Source organism: Muscardinus avellanarius (assembly GCF_963383645.1).
Source record: "Muscardinus avellanarius genome assembly, chromosome: 11".
In the NCBI taxonomy this organism is placed as follows: Eukaryota; Metazoa; Chordata; class Mammalia; order Rodentia; family Gliridae; genus Muscardinus; species Muscardinus avellanarius.
Window position 1 is genome coordinate 20,628,352 of NC_137797.1, and position 23,285 is coordinate 20,651,636.

Genomic DNA, 23,285 nt, shown 5'->3' on the forward strand with positions numbered 1-23,285 from the left:
AGGTGAAATAAAGACATTTCTAAATAAGCCAAAACAGAGAGAAATGTGTTGCTAAGAGACTCGCAAGGAATTCTGAAAGAAGTCCTTCATACTGCAAGTAAACTGTGGTAATACTTCAGACTACATGAAAAAGCTAGAGTACCAGTAAAGGATGGCTGGAATCAAAAGGCATATATTCACAATGTTGGAGAGAATATGGGTAAGCAGAACCCTCAAACACCATTGGTAGGAATGAGAAATGATACAGCTACCTTAGAGAACAGTTTAGAAATTCTTCAAACAATTGAACAAAGAGTTACCATAAACCCCGGCAATTCTTTAATATATACCTGGGAGAGATTTAAATCATCGGACCACACAAAAAATTACATACTAATGTTTTTATTATTTATAGCAGTATTTCTCATGATAGACAAAATATGAATGCCCATCAGTTAATTAATGAAAAAAACAAAAGGTGGCATACCGACAGAGTGAAATAAGATTCACCCTTAAAAGAGAACAAAATACGCCGGGCGTGGTGGCGCACACTTGTAATCTCCGCGCTTGGGAGGCTGAGACAGGAGGATCGCGCAGGTTCGAAGCCAGCCTCGGCTACTTAGTGAGGCTCTCAGCAACTTAGTGAGACCGTTTCCAAATAAAATATAAAATGGAACTGGGAGTATAGCCCAGAAGTGGAAAGCCTCTGGGTTCTACCCCCAGTACCACACAAAAAAAAGAACAAAATACTGATAAATACCACAACAGGGATGAACTTTAAAAAATATTGTGCTAAACCGGGCGTTGTGGTGCACCCTCGTAATCCCAGTACTTGGGAGGCTAAAACAGGAGAAGCACAGGTTCGTGGCCAGCCTTGGCTACTTTATAAGGGTCTCAGCAACTTAGTGAGACCCTGTTTAAAAAATTAAAAAAATTAAAAATAGGGCTGGGGATGTAGCTCAGAGGTAGAATGCCCCTGGGTTCAATCGCCAGTAAAAATATATATATTTTAGCATATATATATATATATATATATATATATATATATATGCTAAAAAAAACAAAAACAAACATGCTAAGCAAAATCAGTCATTCACAAAAGACCACCACATATTATGTGATACCATTTATATAAAATATCCCAAAGAGAAAAATCCATGAAGACAGAAATGAGATTACTTAGGGCTCTGAAGAATGGGAGATGGGGAGTAGATAAACAAAGAATACCAGGTGTCTTTTTGTGATGATGAAAATGTTCTAAATTTGGCTGCAGACGTGGTTTGTATACCTGGTTTTCATATTCATATATATGAATATACTGAGAAACAAGGATCTCATGCTTTAATGGATGAATTATATGGTTTGTCAATTATATTTTGATAAAGTTGTTAAAGCTGAAATATTACACATTATACTGGTGTATTCGTTTCCAATGGCTGCTATAGCCAATAATGAAAAACTTGGCAATTTAACACAAATTTGGATGCCAGAGATCTGAAATTAGTTTCACAGGGCTAAAATAAAGGGGTTGGCAAGAATATGTTATTTCTGGGGAGCTTGGGGGAAAAGCAGTTGCCTTGCCTGTTTCTTGGTCTAAAAGCCGTATATATCCCTCAGTTTGAGCTCCTTTTTCTTCAGTGTACATTGCTCCAATCTCCGCTTCAATCACCACATGGCATCTTGTCTTATAAGGACCCTCAAGATTATACCGTGTTTACCTGGATTATCTAAGACTAGCACTCATCTCAAAAATCCTCAGCTTAATTACATCTATAAAGTCGCTTTTGTCAAATAAAGTAATATTCGCAAGTTCCAGGAATCAGAACATTAACATCTTTGGGATGAAGTATTTTTCAATTTACCACAGTCATTAGGTGCTGGAAATAAAATGGGCATTTGCTATAAATGTACGCAGTAGTAAAAATCCTGCATAGGCCAGTACATGGAAGAAACTGAAAAATTATGATTTGTGTTCTTTAAGTCCTTTGAGTTTAAATGGTTCTACTGGGGAGTCAAGTAATGTGACCAGTTTCTGAAGATGTTTTTGTGTGCATTGCAATGACCCTCTAAGAGGCTTTAACAAAGACTGTGTAAGGCATCACTTTTCTATCTGCTGTGATTTGGATATGGTTTGAATATGACCTCCAAAGTTTCATGTTTTGAAAGCTTAGTCTCTTGTGTGACAAGGTTGAGAAATGGTAGAACCTTTAAGGGATGGTGTCTAGTGAGAGGTAATTAGGTCATTAGGGGTGCACTCCAGAAAGGAATTAATATAATTCTCACAGGATCTTGATTAGTTCCACGTGGGCATGGTGGTGCACGCTTGTAATCCCAGCATTTGAGAGGCTGAGACAGGAGGATCACGGTTCACGGATAGTCTCAGCTACCTAATGAGGCCCTTTGCAGCTCAGTGAGACCCTGTTTCAAAATAAGCAATAAAAAGTAGGGCCGGAGGTTGTAGCTCAGAGGTAGAATGCCCCTGGGTTCCATCCCCAGTACCACAAAATAAATAAAATAAAAAACTAAACCTGGCATTGTAATACTACATGAATTCCTCTCCAGAGACTGAACAAATGGGATTCCCTGATGTTGAATGTTCAATGTCCAAAAGTATGAACTAAATAAACTTTTTTCAAAAGTATGAACTAAATAAACTTTTTTCATAAAGTACATACCCTTGGGTTTTGTTTTTTGCTTGTTTGTTTTCTTTTTGCGGGTTTAGGGATAGAACCCAGAGGCATTTGACCTCCGAGCTACACCCCCTGCCCTATTTTTTATTCTTTATTTTGAAACAGGGTCTCACTGAGTTGCAGAGGGCCTCACTAAGTAGCTGAGGCTGTCAGCGAACCACTATCCTTCAGTCTCAGCCTCCCGAATGCTGGGATTACAAGTGTGCGCCACCACGCCCGGCTCACCCTTGGGTATTTTGTTACAGCAAGAGAAAACAGACTAAGATGCTACATACATATGCCCAAATTTATTTATTTATTTTCTTTCTTGGTACTAGAGATAGAACCCAGGGCTCTTCTACTTCCAAACTATACCCCAGCCCTATTTTATTTGTTTTATTTGGAAACAGGGTCTCACTAAGTTGTCTCAGCCTCCCAAGTACTGGTATTTACAAGTATGTGTCACCATGCCCAGCTTCATATGCCCCAGATTTTAATTATACATCTCTACTCTACTAAAGTGCCTTAAGTATCTAAAGCTAAACCTGTCATCTACCCCTACAACTAATGGCTTTATACATGACTTCCTATCTATGTTTATTTATAAATAAACAGAAAAACTGCCCCATCTAGATCTATATAAGCATATATAAATGGAAAAAAATCCAAAGGATAGAGTGGCTAGATTCGGTACCTAAAAGGTGTCCTGGGAATTTAATTCTCTCTTCCTTTCAGCTTTGCCTTCCACTGTGTTGGCTCTATCCTTATACATATTTCTCTATTGAGTTCAAGATAATAAGTGCTGATGTCCTATCAATTCATACTTCTAAGTCTTTTACAATAACTTCCCTGAAAGCTCTGAAATTCACTCTGACTGTACCAGCTTGATTTTGCCATTACCAAGCTAAAACATGGCAGGGAAAGTGCAGGGCACTGCTGGCCCTAGGTCAGGCGTCCCACCCCGGCGCCCCTGGAAATGGAGGTGAAGAATTCACCCTGGGTGGCAACAAGAACCACTGTCTGTCCATTGTGATCATGTTTCCTGCCTTGGGCAATGGCACCATTCACAGGAGCAAGCCAGAAACCCAGGAGTCCATCTTTGGTCTCCTTTCTCCCTGTCACTCCCTGTCCAATACATTATTACCAAGTCCTTCTAGTTCTTTCCCCATGAATGACTCTCAGCTTGCTCGAGTGCTCTCCTGATTTTCTCTCCTACCATTCCAGTTCTCTAGCATTTCTCACCTGAATGCTGTGCTGGTGTTTTAATTGGCCTCCCATGTCTCCAGGAGGAGTTAAAGGAATTTAAAAAAAAAAAACTAAAATGGAAACGTGAATTCTAGGCTGCACTGTCAATAACTCTGTTCTAAATAAAGTGGCTTTGTGCACCACTACCTGCCTGGACCTGCACAGAGCATCTAACAAAGCCTTCTGACTAAGGCATGGATGCTCCTTCTCCCCTGCGGAACTTCATTCTGGGTCCTCTGGCCATCCTGCATGCTTGAAACTCAGTTCTTCCACCCTACTGCCTAGCATATAGCAAGCCGTTACCCATCCCTCAGATCTCAGCTTAGACGTCCCTTAGGCCAGAGGAACTTTCCTGATCCCCTTACTGGGACAAGCGGTCCACCAGGAGGCAACTGTGGAACTGTGTACACACTTTGTTGTTGTAGTTATATTACTTATTAAGTAGCTCAGGGCATTTGTCTGAGTCATCCACTAAACTTTAAATTCTTATAAAAGGAGTAAATGTGCCTGTTTGGTCACTGTGGCGCTGTATTGGTGCAGTGGCTGCTTCATGAATATTTGTTTCAAATAATAAGAGCTGGCATTTCTTAAGAGCTTGGTATGTGCCAGCTACTACTTCAAGCGCTTGATATGTTCATTCATTTAACCCATCAACAATGAACCCACATCCAACTTATAGATGAGAAAACTGAGACAAAGGTCACTTTTCAAAGGTCATCGAGCTGAAAGTTACAGACAGAAGATTTCAATCCAGTGAGTCTGGCTGCAGGACCCAAGTTTTGAACTACTATACCATATATTTTTTAAGTATACACAAGCATGAAAAAATGCTGTCCTAGATATTTTGAGGAACATAAAAATGAGAGGGGGAAAGGAATAAGAATGTACATAAGATACATAAAATACCAACAGAGAATTACATATGTAACATAAGGCTTTCTTGCTTTATTTAAAACACACAAACAGTAACAAAATCTTTCTATTTGGTGGGATGGAATTTGTTCACAGAGAAATATTTCAGTACAAAAAGTCTGGAATCAGAATGTGTTTGTGACTCAATTACACAGTGGCAGTTGATATTTATGTTGAAAATGAAAAAAAAAAAACCAACAAGTTATTCTGGGCACTTAACCCATATTTAAAACTGCTGTTTTTATGTTTTTGAAATATTTTTCTATAACTACCAAGCAGTCAAACAGGACCAGCTCTCTGACATTTCTGAAGATTTTCCATGCAAGGTGTCTGTTTTTCTGCTTTAAGAAAAACAGAAATAATTAAGACTATATGTTACATTGGTCTATAGAAACATAAAATAAAGGACACTCAACTCACTATCTTCCCAAAATAAGTTAAAGAGAAATATTTTTAAACGTGTGTGTGTGTGTGTGTGTGTGTGTGTGTGTGTGTGTGTGTGTGTTTTATACTGGGGATTGAATGAACCTAGGGGCATTCTACCTCCCACCTACACTCCATCCCTTTTTTTTTTTTTTCCAATTTTTGTTTTAAAACAGGCTCTTGCTAAGTTGCTGAGAGTCTTGCTATGTTACTGAAGCTGTCCTTGAACCTATAATCCTCCTGTTTTAGCCTCCCATGTACCAGGATACAGGTGTATGCCACCACACCTGGCTTATAAGCATATTTAATAAGAAAATAGTTATCAATGAAGCATGACTTTCTTCTATGTAAATAAATTACTTCTTCATTGCAAGAATACTTGAGGGTTTGGGGAGGGTTTGTTTGTTTGTTTGTTTGTTTGGTGGTACTAGGGGTGGAACCCAGGGGCTTTCTACCTCCGGGCTATACTCCTAGACCTATTTTATATTTTATTTGAAAACAGGGTCTCACTAAGTTGCTGAGAGCGTCACTAAGTAGCTGAGGCTGGCTTCAAACAAACCTGTGTGATTCTCCTGTGAGCCTCCCAAGCACGGGGATTACAAGCGTGCGCCACCACGCCGGGTGCAAGAATACTTGAATTTTTAACTATTTTTATTAGAAAGTTGTGAAAGGTAGATGTTCAAACGCTAGAGAAGAAAAAACACTTTTCATACTCAACTAAAATAAATGCTACTGTTGGTAAAGTCAGAGAGTCTTCAGGCCCAGGATAATGAGTTGTAGTTAAACAATATACTTTGTAAGGCCCAGAAGTGTCTTCCAAGGTGAACAGTTACCAAATGCTGATGACAATCTAAATACTATTGCTTCTTTGAATTCTATAGATTTTTTAACAAGTACAAAATAATATTATTATTTACTTACTTTGGTGGAAAAGGTTAAAGTAATAGCCTTCTTGCATATTCGTAATAAATGAATTATAAAAGTGTTTGGTTACATCTCTAAAAATTAGGAGGGTGGGCAGATGTAATAATACTTAAATAATAATACTCTGAAGATAGTAAATGTTAGAATAGTTTTCAGGGAGAATATTTAGAAGCTCATTCTCCAAGAAGTATTCAAAATTGAGATTGGGTTGGTTGCTCCTCTTTGAAGTTATAATTCTCTGTTCATGGCAAGCCATTAAGAACATATTCACTAAAAGTCAACATCGATTTTGGATCTATTTAGAGAAGAGACAGTTGAAAACACAAAAGGTTGAACCTCTGGACAATTTTGAAAAAATATTTAGTCATTTGAAGAATAAAATTTTGGTGCATAAAAATGTTTAGAATTGAGATTTAATCAGGAAGGATAGTAAAAGCCCATCCTCAAAGATTAAAAATCATCCTAGGCAAAGAAGTAATGGCTAAAAAAGAAAAGTATCAAAAAATTTTAAAAAGTTATAAAATGTTTCTGGGTGTGAATATTGAGCTTGAATAGTTTATTAATGAACTTTGTTAGCTGAAGGGAAAATAATTTGGGGTAGTTACTGTAAAAGGTCACATGGAAAATAAATTTCCTCTGTGTCAATAGGTTAACAAAATGTTATGCTTGCTGACTCTGTATAAAGAGGGCAACTTAGAGAACACTTGACCTGATTAGCTCATCAGCAACCCATTAGGAGGTTTTTCTTGGAAAAGAAATGGGGAACCCATTTGCACTATTTTTATGACCTTCTAGACTTTTGTATGCTGTTATAGAGCATGAGCTACTAGTGAGAAGTTAGTGAGCATTTAGTGGATTATCTGAGTTCTGATTTAAAATTTCAGGAGTCCTGATGTTCCTGGGTTCCACAGGGAACTAAAAGTGCAAAATATTTCACACGAATGTTACCTTCATTACCAGCTCCTTTGTGTGTACATAGATGCTTCATTTTCCAGTGTACATCCAACAATTATGGTATAGGCAAACAAATGCTATATACAAGTATATGCTTTGTATATATAATTTGTATAAGTCATTTTTAGATATAGCAGGTTGGGAAAGAAATAGGGAGAAAGGTAGAGAGAGCAGACAAGAACGAGACACGAGCAGGGCAGGGGGAGTCTTGTTCACCTCCAACTCGACTTGGAGCTTCTTAAAAATTGTGCCTTAGTTCCCAACAGTGTCTGGTACTTAGCATTCAGCAAATGCTTTCTCAGTGTTTCTTTTATTTATTTTTTTATTGGTGCATTGTAATCATACATCCTGATGAAGTTCAGGGTGACAGAGGCATACATGCACGCAGCACTCATTGACACCCCCCCCCCCAGTTTCCATCATATTCCCTCCTCCCCCCTCCTTCCCGCCCTCAGCACAATGACTGGCTTCGATTAGTCTGTGTGTGTACATCATGCCCATTGAAGTGTTTCCCTTTTCCCCACTCCTGTCTCCCTCAGTCAGGTCCTCTCCTTCACTACACTAAGGTTTCTCTTCCTTTGTCTGGAGTTCCTCCTATGACCTAATTTCTCCCTAGCTTAAACATATTAGGGAGAACATTCAACCATTCACTTTTTGTGACTAACTAATCTCACTTAGCATAATGTTCTCTATTTCCATCCATTTCCCTGTAAATGATGTGATTTCGTTCTTCTCTATGGCTGAGTAAATTTCCATTGTGCACATATCCCATAATTTGGTAACCCAATCATCTGTTGATGGACATCTCAGCAGATTCCATAGTTTGGCAATTGTGAATTTTTGCCTGTTTGCCTGCCCACCCTGCAGACTATGTAGGCTGCAGCAAGCACATGACATGCATCAAGACAGATACACTCCCAGCCCTATTTTATTTTTTTATTTTAAACTGGCACTCACTAGGTTGCTAGGGGCCTCACTAAGTTGCTGAGACTGGCATTAAACTTGCAATCCTCCTGTCTCAGTCTCCCAAATACGTGAATTGTAGTTATGTACCACTATACTTAGCATAAACCTTTTTTTTTTTTTTTGCCCAAATGACTCTTCCCACTTATATATACTATTAAAAATACCTGTGTACAAATAAAGGGCTAGGACTTCATAAATTCTTCTTTATTTTAACATTACAAAAAAAGAAGAAAGAAAAAAACTTGGGCTGAGTGACACATACTCACCTCAGCAAGGTAGCAGGACTCTCAGGAACCTTGTGAGACCCTATTAAAAGAAAATGAAAGACTTCCGGGAAGATGGCGACCGAGAAAAGCAGGGCTTAAGAGCCCCGCTAACAACAAATCTCCATTACCACAAAATCAGCGCCTTTCAAAGCCAGAAAACAACATAACCAGAGAAACAAAAAAAATCACCAGGCTCCAGAGAGAAAGCAGACTGAGAACAGAGCCACAGAGGAGATCCTCACGCCCGAGGACGCGGCTTCACGCCCGAGGACGCGGCAGCGCCATACTGCTGGCGGCACCGGCGAATTCACAGGACGGCCACAGCAAGCCGAGGGGAGCCGCTGCAGAACAGCCAGGCGGGATTTCTCGGCACAGAGGGCATCTAAAGCTCCCAGTGGCTGAGCTCAGCACACGCTGCAAGGATTCAGAGTGGAAATCAAAACCAAGAAAAAAAAAACGCCAGCCCCATAGCCGAGGGCGTAGCAGCGGCGCCATATTGCCACCGGCAGCAACAGCACCGAATTCACCGAATTCAGTACAGCTACATCTGCGTACTCAAGAACAGTGAGTCAAATTGTGGGCCACAGCGGAGAAATCCCAGTACTGTACTCACAGGGACTTGACCCAGTGGGAGAGGGGCGGTGGCAGTGATATCACACCATAGGAGAACGTGCAACCTGGCACCCCCCACAGTCTAATGCAGCCTCTATCGACTCTCTGGGTTGGAGACTCTGTGATACAACCCAGTAAAGGAGTAGTGGGGTCTGAGATACTACTGACTCGAGATCCAGAGCATCTTATGTGAAGTCATAGTGACCCAAGGGAAGAACCCAGAGAAGGCACAAACTTCCGAAATCATGGGAAAGAGGAATAATACTGGAGCAATGAATGCCCACAACCCCACAACATCAGAACCCGATAAAACAGAAAATAAGAGATTTCTAGAAGATCAAATCAGGAAAATAACTGTAGAAATAATAGAGGTGCTTTGAAAAGAACTCAGAGAGAGCCAAAAAGAGATAAAGGATGCAATTAATGAAGTAAAGGCCTCAATTCAAAGCACAAACAACCGATTAGAACACATGGAGAACAGAATCTCGCTCTTAGAAGATGATCATTCCAAAAATGAACGCATAGTTTCTAATCTAGGAAAAAATATCTGACAGCAGGAATCTGATATTGAAGAAATATGGGCCCATTTTAAGAGAGCTAACCTAAGAATAATTGGAATAGAGGAGGGAAAAGAAAGTGAAACCAAAGGGATCAACAATCTCTTCAAGGAAGTAATAGCAGAAAATTTTCCAGACATAGAGCAAGAGGTCGATACGCAGGTCCAGGAAACGTATAGAACTCCCTTTAGACAGGATCGGAGAAGAGGATCCCCACGCCACATAATTGTCAAAATGACCAATGTGGAAGCCAAGCAGAGAATCTTAAAGGCAACAAAAGCAAAGGGCCAAGTGACATTCAGAGGCAAACCGATTAGAATCACTCCAGACTTCCCAAACCAAGTTATGAGAGCCAGAAGGGCTTGGAGTAACATATTCCCAATTCTGAAAGAAAACAACTTCCAGCCAAAAATTTTCTACCCAGAAAAACTTTCTATCAAATTAGATGGAGAAATAAGAAGCTTCCATGACAAACAGAAACTGAAGGAATTTATGTCTTCAAAACCAGCTCTAGAGAAAATACTCAAAGAGATTAACTATAAAGAAGAAATAGGTAACACACATCAGAACTAGAGAAACAAGATTTTCCATCCAACAGACAACTAAGATTGGTTATCTGTGGAGATTCATTACTTATGTTAGTCTTTTACCTATCTGTAAAGGGTATTGTTTGCCTTTATTGTTGTTAATTTTTAGGATTTCTAGTTGGAATATTAATATACCTTCAGATATAGCATTTGGAAATATTTTATCACATTCTATTAGTAACTGTTAACTCTGTTTACATTGTCTTTGGATATACAATATGCTTTTTATTTTTTAGGGAGTTTGTATACTCTTCTGTTGCCTGTGCCATTGAAATCATAACCAAGAAATCACTGCCAATTTCAATGTTGTGAGGTTTTATGACCCAGATTTTCTCCTAAAAGTTTATAGTCTTAAGATTTATATTTAAGTCTTTTATCTATTTTGAGTTAATATTTGTATATGGGATTAGGTAAGGGTCCAACTTTATTCTTTTCCATGTAATTATTATGTTTCAACAATATTTAGTTAAAAGATTATTTCCACCACCAAATGTTCGTGGAAACCTTGTCAAAAATAACTTGACAATATAGGGAAGAATTTAGCTCTAGGCTTTTATTTAACTCCAATGGTTTATATATCTGCCTTTAGAATAGTACTACACTGTTTCAATTATTGTAGCTTTATATGGTTTGAAATCAGAAAATATACATCTTCTAGCTTTGTTCTTTTTCAAGATCGTTTTGGGTACCTAGAGTCCATATTCCATATTAGGATAGATTTTTTTTCTGAAAAATAAATATATAAATATATGATAGTTTCACCTAAAAAATAGAAAAAATAGATTCTCTGGTAAGAAAGAAAGCAAAAAGAAATATTGAAATGTTATCTTTAAGTCATCAAAAGCTTGGTATCAGACAAATGAAACTGTTATGTGAGATTATAATTTTTAATTTTTGATAAATTGCTATAATACTAGATGTCAATCACTAAGCCAAGCATGGGAGGGAGGGATAGGGAGAGAATGGGGTGGGGATCGGGTGGGGGCTGACTGGGCAATGTGTGCATGTATGTCTACAAAAGTATGTATCCCACTATGATGTATGAATACAGTGAACCAATTTAAAAAAAAAGAAAGAAAGTAACTTCAGAGGAAACCTTTGCTGCAATAAATGTAGCAAAGTTCTAAAAAAAAAAAAAAAAGAAAAAGAAAAAAGAAAAGAAAATGAAAGCCAGACATGGTGGTGCACTCTTATAATCCCAGTACTTGGGAGGATGAGACAGGAGATCTGGGTTCACAGACATCCTCAGCTACTTAGTGAGGTTCTCTGCAACTTAGTGAGACCCCCATTTCAAAATAAAGAATAAAAAATAGAGTTGGGGGTATAGCTCGGAGGTAGAATGCCCCTGGGTTCAATCCCCAGCCAGCACCACAAAATAAATAAATAAATAAATAAATAAATAAATAAATAAGGTTTGGGGGAGAGAGCTCAGAGGTACAATGTCCCTGGGTTTAATTCCTAGTACCATACACAAAAGAGAGAGTTCTCAAAAGAGAGCGAGAGACGAGAGAGAGAGAGAGAGAGAGAGAGAGAGAGAGAGAGAGAATGTTTACATATTTTGTTTGAATGGTCCAGTTTACTTATTCAATCTTTCAAAGCATAGTAGATGCTTATATTTTATTGCCTTGATTGCTAATTCTTTGCACTGAGTTCACCATTTTGATGTTTATTATTATCTCACTTTTTTAAAGTGGTTATAAAAACATGGGAAATGAATAAGTAAAATCACATTGGAGTGGGGCTGAGGAAGTAGCTGAGTCAGAAAGTACTTGCCTTACATGTACAGGGTCCTGGATTCTATCCCTAGCATGATGGAAAAAAAATAAAGAAGAAAAATCACAATTGACCAGAAAAATATTCTGCAGGTAAGAAAGGAAATAAGTATGGTGATTAAGAAGAGACAATTTAATATTCAACAAATTTTTAAAAACATAAATTTTATAAGTACATAAAGAAACATAACTTGAAAACAAAACAGGAACTTAAAAAAATTAAACTATAATGAAGTAAATAATACCATACAAATATTTCATTCATCACTAAAAGTAGAAATCAAATTAGCAAAAACAGTGCAGGAAGAAAACCATGTATAAGAGTAGAAAAGCTGAAGAAACTTTGCTATAATAAGAAAAGAATCTAAAATATGGAAATGATAGAGATGAACAACTCTGCTTCTAAGAAAATGACCAGAAAAAATGAAACACAGGTGATAAAGAGAGGCATAGTAAAAATAATTGTATTCAGCTGGGAAAATAAACCTATGAAATCACTAGATCAAGAGGACTTGCATATATCAGGCAAAATAAATTTTAAAAAGCTATCACCTCAAGACATCCTGGTGCTATTTTTTTTTATTCAAGGAAAAAGATAAGAGATCTGCAATCATTTAGGTAAATTTAAGAGTTTTCTTACAACTTCCAATTGCAAAAATGGCAAATCATTTTGAATTCATACCGACTCTAATTGCTAAAATGATTGCCTTCATCAAAGAAACCAAAACATCAAGGATGTAATGCCGAGCCAAACTCTGGGAAAAAAAGCAAATATCCAGGAAAGTAAATCACTTTTTCTCTGAGGACATCTGCTAATCCAGATAAAATTGAGCTGTAATTTATAGGGCATCAGGATCGTGGCGTATGTAGGTCAAGGTTTAGACCCCAGAGGAACAGAACTGCAGATAAGCACTTTCAAGGGCAACTGTGAGGTTAACACTGAACTAACTGCCTTGTGCAGGAAACATGACGAGGGTGGGGTTTCATGCTAAGCAGAACAGAGGAGGAAAATAGAATTTTAAAACCTGTCACTTAAAAATGGTAGTCACACATGAACTCTTGCATGGATTTCCCTATCTCATTTTCGTGGGGGGGGTCAAGGAAACCTCAAGCTATAAATTTAGTTTAAAATGTCTCTGGGATGTTTATATATCTGGGGATCTGCCCAGAATAAACACAAATCCAAACTGAAGAAGAAAGTTCACTCTAAACCCCAAGGACACTCAAAAATAACTTTTTCATGAAAATAGGTATTACACAAGAAAAAGTAACCAAGCATATCAGTCTATATGAGAACATGAGTGAGAACAAAATCACAAACAGCCAACACAAAAGGATGCACAAAGATGTGAGATATTAGAATAATCACACAGAGATTATAAAACAAATAGACTCGTCAGGCTTGAAGAAATAAGATGAAACCAAAAATGTGTGGAAGAAGTGGAAAATACAGAACGTGACCCTCAAGACCTAGGAAAAGAACATCTTAGGAAATGAAAGTACAATATCTAATTGTAAAAACTGGACTAGAAGGTTCAGAAGTAGAGTGCTTGCCCAGCATATGCAAGGCTCTGGGTTCAATCCCCAGGACCACGAAAAGCCAACGAAACAAAATGACAGCTGAATTGGATGTGTTCAGACTGGACAAGCAAGAGAATCACTGAGCTGAAAAAACAGACCATTAAAAAAAAAACAACCTCAATGTATAGAAATAAAACAAAATAAAGACAATATGAAAGATGAGGTACGAGAGAATGGAAGACAGAGAGAGGTGAAGAGTGGTTTTCTTTGAGAAGTAAGTGGGAGCTATGGAACAAGGACAAAATTTGAAGAAAAAATTAATTTTCCAGAGATGATAAACATATCAGTCCATATGCACAAAAAGTTTAGCTGGGCATGGTGGCACATGCTTGTAATCCTAGCATTTAGGAGGCTGAGACAGGAGGATACGGGTTTGTGACCAGCCTCAGCTACTTAGCGAGGCCCTTTGCAACTCAGTTTGACCCTGTTTCAAAATAAAGAATAAAAAATATGGCACGTGGGGTAGCCCCTGAGTTTCATCACCAGTACTGCAAAATAAACAAGTTTAAAGAATCACAAGCTACATAAATAAGAATATATCCCAAACAGATATTTCAAAGTACAGAGAAAACAAACTCTTAAAAACCTTAAAAGCAAATACAGAAAAGGAAAGGTGAGCCTAGTGACTATACATTCTTATGTTCTGTACTCTTTTTTAAATTTTATTGGTGCATTGTATTTATACACCATGATGAAGCAAAAAAAAATTGCGTAGACTTAAATGTACACATCACCAACCACCCACCCCACCCAGTTCTCACCCCACTCCCTCCCATCCCTCCCTCTCATGCTTGGCTTAGTGGTTGACTATGATATGAATTAGTACATCTTATGCTTTAAAGAGTCCCCCCCCATCTCCACAGTTAGGTTGACACTTATTTGCTCCTCTATAGGATCTCCTTTTTCACCTGGAGTTCCTCCTATGACCCCCTTCACCTTAGCTTTCACATATTAGGGAAAGCATCCGATTCCTTACTTTTTGTGACTGACTAATCTCATAGAGGACTAATATCTAGAATATACAGAGAAATCAAGAAACTCAACACTAAAAAAACAAATAATCCAATAAAACAATGGGCAAATGACCTAAATAGACACTTCATGAAAGAAGACATTCAAATGGCCAATAAATGCATGAAAAAATGCTCAGCATCATTGGCAATCAGAGAGATGTAAATCAAAACTACCCTAAGATTGCACCTTACCCCAACTAGTATGGCAATCATTCAAAACACAAACAACAACAAATGCTGGTAAGGGTGTGGAGAAGTGGGAACTCTAAAACATTGTTGGAGGGATTGCAAATTAGTGCAACCACTTTGGAAAACAGTATGGAGAATCCCCAGAAGAATGGGAACAAATCTACCATTTGATTCAGCAATACCACTTCTGGGTATCTACCCAAAAGAAAGGAAACCAAACTACCAAACTAATGTATGTGTATCTATGTTCATAGCTGCACAATTCACCATTGCCAAACTATGGAACCAGCCAAGATGTCCATCAACAGATGAATGGATTACAAAACTGTGGGATATGTACACAATAGAATTTTACTCAGCCATAAAGAAAAACACAATTACATCATTTACAGGAAAATTGATGGAACTGGAGGACATTATGCTAAGTGAGATTAGTCAGTCACCAAAAAAAAATGAAATCAGATGCTTTCCCTAATATGTGAAAGCTAAAGAGAAATAGGTAACAGGAGGAATTCTAGATGAAGAAGGAAATCCTATGAGAAGCAGAAAAGGCAACCTAACTGAGGGGATGGGAGTGGGGAAGAGAGAACTTTCTAAAGCATATGATGTACTTAAAGAAACATATCAAAATCAATCACTAAGCCAAGCATGGGAAGGAGAAATGGGGCGGGAATGGGGTGGGGATTGGGTAAGGGCTAATTGGGTGATGTGTGCATGTATATCTACAAAAGTCTTTTATCTTATCAAGATGTATGACTATAATGCACCAATAAAAAATTTAAAAAATTAAATTAAATTAAAAAAATTTAAGTATGAGAAGAGAAAGTATTCTTCAAGAATGAGAGTTTTTATTGACTTAAATTCAAAACACCATCTTTCACAATGTATGTAACTTAAGTCTGTTTTCTGTACCAATTGAAGTACATTATTCTGTGTCTCAATCTTAGTTAAAATAATAATTGTCATGATAGCATTATGTTTCATTGTTGTTTAATGAGAAAGTTTGTTACTGATACAATTGTTTTAAAAATTCAAAGCATTGGGCTAACCAATTCCCAATAAAGCTCAGAAAGTACTTATATACTGGTGACCAGAAAATATAAAATAAATCTATACTTACTCTGTATCATGTTATCTTAAAGTTAAATTTCTGCCTAAGTTTACAGAATGACAGTTTTTCTATAATATTCAAAGGTTTGTTTTAATAACTTCAAGGACTATTGATTTGGAATGTTGAGAATATAAATTATTTTTATAGGAAACAATAATTTCTAGAATTTTGGTCCTAGAGAATTGTTTTTGTTCCCATAAAACTGTAAACTGTATTTGTCACAGTTTGTATTTGTTCATTGGTTTATAATAGTTAAACATACTCTCTGACCTTCTGCCTACCCTAATCTTATTAAAATTAACTCGACCAGTTTGTATGGCTGTTTTGTTTTATTGGTGGGGGGTTATAGTATGTAAAAGCATAATAATAAATACTTTCTTGAAGAACTTATTTGTGCTAGTAAATGTAACAAGTAATTGAAATAGATTATTTTGAAGGTACAATGCAAAATTTTATTCCATTACACATGATTCAGTAGGCATTTAAATTAAGAGTTATATGTTGAACATCAAAGAAACAACAATTAACATTCCACTTTTCCCTTTGCAATGAGAAATTTTCCATTGAGAAAGAGTTAAACATAAACAAAAACAAGAAGCAGTACTAAAAGTAAGCGTGAGATTTAAAATGAAAATCTCTCAGTGAGGAAGTCCTCACTAACACCATTTAAAAAATAGATGAATTTAGCTACATATAAATTAAAGTCTAAGATGTCTAAATAAATAAAATCAAAACAACAAATGAACTGTAAAACACATTAATGATATGGGGTATGGTTGTAGCTCAGTGGTAGAGCTCCGGCCTAGCATGCATAAGGACTTGGATTCAATTCCCAGTCCTTCAAAAAAGGGCTATTTTAATAAAATCTATATAAACATTATAGAAAAATGGACAAGTGTCATTAACAGAAAGAAATGAAGATACAGAAAGAATACAGAATAAAATGCAATTTGATAACTTTTTAAAAAGAAAATCACAACTACAACAAAATACTGATTTTCACTTGTCAAATGAGAAAAATATAAAGTATAACATGAGGAAATGGGCACTCTTAGTTTAAGGTGGGAATTTCACTTGGTAGAATTTCTATGGAGTCTTTTCAATGCACATAATTGTCTTTCCTTCATTCTACTTCTAGAATTACCATGCAGATATATTTCAACAAACATGGAAAGAGCTACATAGAAATAATTCTTTGTAGTATTACTTATAACAGCAAAAGAGCTGAAACAGCCCTAACTCTCATCTGTAGAGTTTGCTTAAATAAATCATAATATATGCCTAGAATGGAATACAAATTCAATTATGAAATAATATCTAAGACAGTGTGTTACATGGGAAAGACAAGGTGCAAAATCATGTGATTGTGGGTATGTTTCTAGACTACATACACATAGAAGAATATATTTACATGGCATCTTGGGAAACACACAAAACTGACAGCAGTGACAAACTAAAGGATAAGGTTTTGTTTTCATTGCACTCGCACTGTTTGTCTTTTAAAATTTTTACCAAGTGCACATATTACATAGTTGAGAATTTAATTAAGGAAGAAAGAAAATGGCAAGTGTGTGATGCAGCACATCTCAGCAGCTGTAAAAAATAAAAATCAACTACTAAGAAGGCAGCTCCTTTACGAGAAAAACAAAGCAGCAAAGATATTCATGAACACAAAAAAAGGAGATCAGCCAAGCTCAGAAAGAGAAAGGATATATGTTTTCTCTAATATGCCCAAACAAGGGACTATTAGGAATACCAGAAGGACTCCAGATAATGGGGGGGGGGAACCTCATCAAAGCTGAAATCAAAGGGTAAAGATGAAGAAAGCTGAGGTTGATTAAGAGAGGAGCTACATTCAAATATGTGTAAAAGTATGAATGTAGCATGGTCAACCTAGACACTCATTGTTGGGAGGGGGGAGGAGAAGTAAGGGGTGGGAGAGGGCACCAAGCACAGTCTGAATGTATGTCATTTTCAATATGATCCATATAAATATAAACAATAAAAAAATTAAAAAATAAAATAAATCCAGAAAAGTGAACCACAGCAGAATAAAATTCAATACTCGTAATTGAGATCCACAACAGAAAGCCCTAGCATGCAACTGACCTGGTGTGGTAGCCAGCAACATCTCAGGCCTCAGGCCCAAACTGCGACTGCTGGCTCTGCAGCCTCAAGAAACTCTGGCAAGTAAACCAAGGACTTGAAGTAAAGAAAGTGTTGGCAGGGCTCCAACATCTTAAGCGACCAGCACCATGCTTCAGGGTCAGAGAAAAAGATCCAAAAGCCCGTGCACTCACCAGAAACTGGCACCCACAGTGGTGCACTGTGCCATCCAGAGACCTGGGTCACAGGATAGTAAGGTAACCATGTTCCTCAGCAGACAACCACCCAGAGCAGCCACAGGGACGCCAGCTGGCTAAGATCTGGCAGCCCACCCCTGAGGTGCTCAAGTATAACCTACAGAGACCCAGGAAAGGCCCAGAGTGCCCAGAGTGCAGTACCAGCACAGGGTCACAGAGGTTTGCTCTGAGATTACACTGCACACTCTTTTGCCGGTGAGAGTAGGGAAGTGCAGGCCCAGATGCAGAGTCCAGGGCCAGAAAGTGCAGAACCCACGCCTGGAAAGCACAGAGCTGAGGTCCTAAAAGCACAAAGCCCAGGGCCAGAGAGCACAGAGCCCAAAGCCGGAGAGTGCAGAGCGCAAGGCCAGAAAAACGCAGAACCCTGGGCTTACACAGAACTCACTTACAGTGACACCCGCTGCCCTAACACCTGAGAATAAAGTAATCAGAGGCAAGACAGGAGCACAAACACTCATAAAATGGGTCCAAAAACTGACAATAGGTTACGGAGCAAATGAAAGATATTGGAACATACCACAGAATCTACTACAGTGAACAGACATTATATGGGCTCTATATGTGTAAATTAGCAGTACTGCTTTTTTTTTTTCTTTCTCACTGTCACTAGTTTTTTTTTTTGGGGGGGGGGTTTGTCTTTGATTTACTCTTATAATTTTTCGTTTTTGTTGCTTGTTTTGTTGTTTTATACATGTTTGTTTGCTCCCTCCCCCATTCCTTTTACAATCTTCCTCCCTCCATCCTATCTACTCTCTTCTCTCAAAACTTTTTTCCCTTACTGTATCTCCATGTTTTATATTAAAGCTATTTTATATTTCCATACCTAAATATTCTATACTAACTACAATAATCCTACTATATCACTATCTCTCATCCCAACCAGATACTACCTTAATATACTTAAATTATTACTCAATGTAATCATATCCTCTACTTTACCCTACTCCTGTACCCATCACCCCAGCTCCTCCTCCCTCTCCTAACCCTCACCATTGAAAAAACACGATTTACCCATGCATGAACCTGCTGCAACCTCTAAATTCCTACTGCTAAGATAGGACCAGACAGATTATCCACAGGAAAGGACAGTAAGACAATTAAAAAAAAACTAACCACCACCAATAGAAGGAAGCACTCAAAAGACCGCACATCAAGATTTAAAAGACACATAGTCACAAACTATTCTACCCACATCACTGAGCTGACTTTTTATAAAGGTAGTGACAGAACACCTAAGCTTAACACCTGAAACCCACCAATGCCACCATAACAGCAAGCAGAAGGTACCCCCGAGAAATTCACTTTTGAAGATCCACAGGTAAAACAACAGTGGAGTGATAGCAGACACAGTTTTTAGGGTTAATTTCAAAGTGTGTGAAGTATCTGGAACCATCTCTCCCAATAGCGATCTGGAACAGCACCTATCAATAACAACTCACACACAAAAAGAAAGAAGATGCCAAGACAACAGAAACACAAACCCAAGAATTCTGAAAATATGGGAATAAGGAACAGTGAGGAAATGAGGGAAATCACGAATACTGACCTACAAGAAATGCAAGAAGAATTCCAAATCCTGATCTTCAATATGATGAAAGGCCTCACAGTAAGAGTACAGGAATTGAAAAAGGAAATTGAGATGTTAGGAAAGAATCAGAAAGAGGCCTGGAATGAAATGAAAGAGTCAATAAATGAAATGAAGACTGCAATAGAAAGAAATACTGGCAGATCAGATGAAATGGAAAACAGAATATTATTTTTAGAAGATAGTTCATTAAAAACTGAAAGCACAGTATACAGAAGACATTACCACAACAAAATCTAAATATCCAACAACTATGGGACAATACCAAACATCCTAACTTGTGGATAAAAGGCATTGAAGAAGGGATAGAGGTACAGACCAAGGGTATCTATAATCTCTTTCAGAGAAATAATTTCAGAGATTTTTCCAAACATGGAAAGAGACTTGAACATCCACCTACAGAACACATATAGAACACTGTTAAGACAAGATCAAAGAAGAACTCCTCATGCCATACAATAATCAAAATGACCAACATAGAGGCTATGGAATCTTAAAAGCAGTGAGAACAAAAGAATGGGTGACATTCAGGGGAAAAACAATAAAAATCACTCCAAACTTTATAATCCAAGTCATGAATGCCAAGAGAGACTGGTTTGATGTAATCCAGACCCTAGAAGAAAAGAAGTTCCAACTCAAACTGCTATATCCAGCAAGGTTATTATTCAAAATTGATGGAGAAATAAAAGTGTTTCAAGATAAGCAGAATCTCAAAAAATTCATGAATACTAAGTCAGCACTACAGAAAATACTTAAGGAAGTAAATCATAAAGAAAAAAAAAACCGAATTTCAGAACCAGAGAAGAGGTGAATTCCATCAGTGGGGCAAGTAAACAAAGAAGAAATAACATGATATCAAACAAAATATATAACACAAAATAACAGAAAACAAAAGTCATATATCAATAATAACATTGAACATCAAAGAATTAAACACAGATGCAAATATTCTAAACAAAATACTAGCTATATGCATTCAAAACCATATTGAGTGAATGGTACACCATGGCCAAGTGGATTTCATACCAGGAAAGTAAGGCTGGTTCAACATATGCAAATTAATACATGTTATTTACCACATAAATAGAACCAAGAACAAAAATCACATGATCATATCAATGGATGCTGAAAATTTTTGACAAAATCCAATACCCATTTATGTTAAAAACACTGCAGAAAATTGGAATAGAAGGAATATATCTCAACATCATTAAGGCAATATACAATAAACCCAAAGCCAACATCATATTTAGTGGGGAAAAACTGCAAGAATTCCCTCTAAAATCAGGAACAAGACAAGAATGCCCACTATCACAACTCTTTTTCAATATAGTCCTCGAGACTCTTGCCAAAGCAATAAGACAAGAGAAGGATATCAAAGGAATTTAAATAGGAAGAGAGGAATTAAAATATCATTGTTTTCAGATGACATAATCCTATATCTAGAAGACCCAAAAAACTCAACCAAAAGACTACTGGAGCTGATTAACCAATTCAGCAAAGTGGTGGGATACAAAATCAATCTAAAGAAATGAGTTGATTTTTTTTAACAAATTTTTATTGAACATAAATGTTATATATTTAAACTATACTTGGTGCCCTCTCCCCCCCACCCCCATTTTCCCTTCCCCCTTCCCACCAATGGTTGTTCAGGGTAACCATGCCATATTCATAATTTTACACATATTCAGATATAGACCCTCATTAATCAAGTTCAGCTTTCCTCCTCTCTTATCTTTCCATTCAAACTTTGCTGATATTTCCCCTCCATTATCTGGAGTCCCACTGGTATCCTCTATGTCCCTAGTTTGGGAATATTAGAGGAAACATATATACCTTCTCCTTCTGTCCTTGGCTGATCTCACTTAACATAATGTTTTCCAGGACTTTCCATCTTCTTGAAAAATGATATAATTTTGTTCTTCTTTATGGCTGAATAGAATTCCATTGTGTGTATTTCCCAAAGTTTTACTATCCATTCATTTGTTGATGGAGATCTGGGTTGGTTCCATATTTTGGCTATTACAAACTGTGCTGCTATGAACATAGGTATGCATATGTTGCTGTAGTTCTCTGAATTCAACCCCTTTGGAAAGATACCCAGGAGTGGTAGAGCTGGATCATATGGTGGATCTATTCCCACCTTTCTTAGGAATCTCCACACAGATCTCCATAGTGACTGAACTAGTTTGCACTCCCACCAACAGTGTAAGAGTTCCTCTTTCCCCACATCCTCGCCAGCATTTGTGGTTCTTTGATTTCTTTATGCTTGCCACTCTGACTGGGGTTAGATGGAATCTCAGTGTAGTTTTGATTTGCATCTCCCTGATGTCCAGTGATGTAGAACATCTTTTCATGTATCTATTGGCCCTTTGTATCTCTTCTTTTGTGAAGTGTCTATTCAGTTCATTTGCCCATTTCTTGATTGGGTTGTTTGTTTTGCTGGTGAAGAGTCTTTTGAGCTCTTTGTATATTCTGGACATTAGCCCCCTATCAGAGTGGTGGCTGGTAAAGATCTTTTCCCATTCTGTAGGGTTCCTCTTTAGGTTATTGATGGTTTCCTTTGATGAGAAGAAACTCCAGCTGAATTTTACAAAACCTTCCGTGAACAACTAATACCAATACTTCATAACATGTTCCGGGAAATTGAAAGAGATGGAACTCTCCCAAATTCCTTCTATGAAGCCAGTATCACATTAATCCCCAAACCAAATAAAGACACCTCAAGAAAGGAAAACTACAGACCAATATCCTTAATGAACATAGATGCAAAAATTCTAAACAAAATACTAGCTATACACATTCAAAACTATATCAAGAGAATAATACATCATGACCAAGTTGGTTTCATTCCAGAAAAACAAGGCTGGTTCAACATACACAAATCAATACGTGTTACTCACCACATAAATAGAACCAAGAACAAAAGCCACATCATCATAGCAATAGATGCTGAAAAAGCATTCAACAAAATCCAACACCCATTTTTGTTAAAAAAAAAAAACACTGCAGAAAATTGGGATAGAAGGAACTTCAACATCATTAAGGCAATATACTGTAAACCCAAAGCCAGCATTATATTGAATGGGGAAAAACAACAAGAATTTCCTCTAAAATCAGGAACAAGACAAGGATGCCCACTATCACCACTCCTTTTCAATATAGCCCTTGAGACCCTTGCTGCAGCAATAAGAGAAGGAAATCAAAGGAATTCACATAGGAAGAGAGGAATTAAAATATCCTTATTTGCAGATGACATGATCCTTTATCTGGAAGACCCAAAGAACTCAACCAAAAGACTTCTGGAGCTGATTGACAAATTCAGCAAAGTCGCAGGTTACAAAATCAACCTAAAGAAATCAGTGGCTTTTCTTTACACCAACAATGAATCCACAATGAATGAAACAAAGAAAACAATTTCATTCACTATAACCTCAAAACCAATAAAATACCTAGGAATAAACCTAACCCAAGATGTAAAAGACCTCTACAACAAAAACTATAAAACATTAAAGAAAGAAATTGAAGAAGACCTTGGAAGATGGAAATATCTCCTGTGCTCATGGATAGGCAGAAT